General features: G+C 58.6%; 1 protein-coding gene across 1 annotated transcript in view; it reads right to left on the reverse strand.

Annotated features, from left to right (window-relative positions):
- The window catches only part of LOC127750637 (tudor-interacting repair regulator protein-like), a 10,943-nt gene that overhangs the window by 709 nt on the left and 9,140 nt on the right, over positions 1-1,094 (reverse strand). The gene's annotated exons all lie outside the window — the stretch shown is intronic.

Genomic DNA, 1,094 nt, shown 5'->3' on the forward strand with positions numbered 1-1,094 from the left:
GGGGGGGAGGGGGCTGCGCGCGGCTCGCGAAGCGTCATGAGCGGCAAGGTCTCTTGTCCACGAAGGCTGCCTGCTGCAGTGCTGCGCCGCGCGGACAAAGAGCCGCGAGCGATCCGCCGGCCCAGCCCTCCGCAGCGCGCGCCGTCCGTCATGGGAAATATGAGTCGAAGTTCATGAACCTCCGGGCTGAAGTTCAACGAAATGTCATATTCTAGTTCGTGAACTTCAATTGGAATTCAATAAAAGTTTTTTCGCAAAAATACTTCATCGGAAAGCGCTGAAAGTTCCCTCAATTTTTTTTGGTTGAAGTTTTTTTAAAACGGGGTTTATCGAAGTATCGAAGGTCAAAAATAAGACCCCCTTGGCCTGCTCGTTCTGCTCGCGGGCCGCCCAACATTCAAGCGTCTGCGGTGCAAAGGTTCACTGCCCAGCCCACTTGGCACGCGCGCGCCGCTCGGCTCTTGAAGAATTAATCAGAGTGTCTCATTACCCGGCGGAGGTATTGGGCGGACACGTTTTCGTTATCCGACGACCAGACCTACCTACAACACAGTAGCCGGCCCACAACCGCTGATAGGCGGTGTGGTGCTGTGAAGTGCGGAGGAGGAGGAGATGGGCCCGTGCGAGGGACAGCATTCTCTCTCCCCCTCCCCTGTCTCTCCCTCAGCCACGACGACAGGATTATTGGGCTGGTTCCTCTATCTCGCGCTCAGCCGCAACTCGGCGAAGCCAGCTAGTGAGGACTCTATCTTACTCTATACCCCCCCCCCTCTCTCTCTCTCTCTCTCTGTCTCTCCCTCTCTCTCTCTCTCTCTCCCTCTCTCTCCCTCCCTCTCTCTCCCTCTCTCTCCCTCTCTCCCCCACACACCACCTCCCCCTATACCACCTCAGGCAGGCACTACTACTTCCGTCTTGCAGCGCGTATTACCGCACAGCGAACCGGAACTCGTTGTCCTTAATTCATCCCGGTTACACGGTTACACGAGCGGTGCGCAGGCAGAGCGGACTGGAGCGGACGCAGCTCGCGCTGGAGCTGATGCCGTGCCGCAGGGCGCGCGCGGGCGGGCTGGAGCGGACTGGAGCGGACTGGAGCG

Source organism: Frankliniella occidentalis, unplaced genomic scaffold (assembly GCF_000697945.3).
Source record: "Frankliniella occidentalis isolate FOCC.00 unplaced genomic scaffold, Focc_3.1 Scaffold225, whole genome shotgun sequence".
NCBI classification, from domain to species: domain Eukaryota; kingdom Metazoa; phylum Arthropoda; class Insecta; order Thysanoptera; family Thripidae; genus Frankliniella; species Frankliniella occidentalis.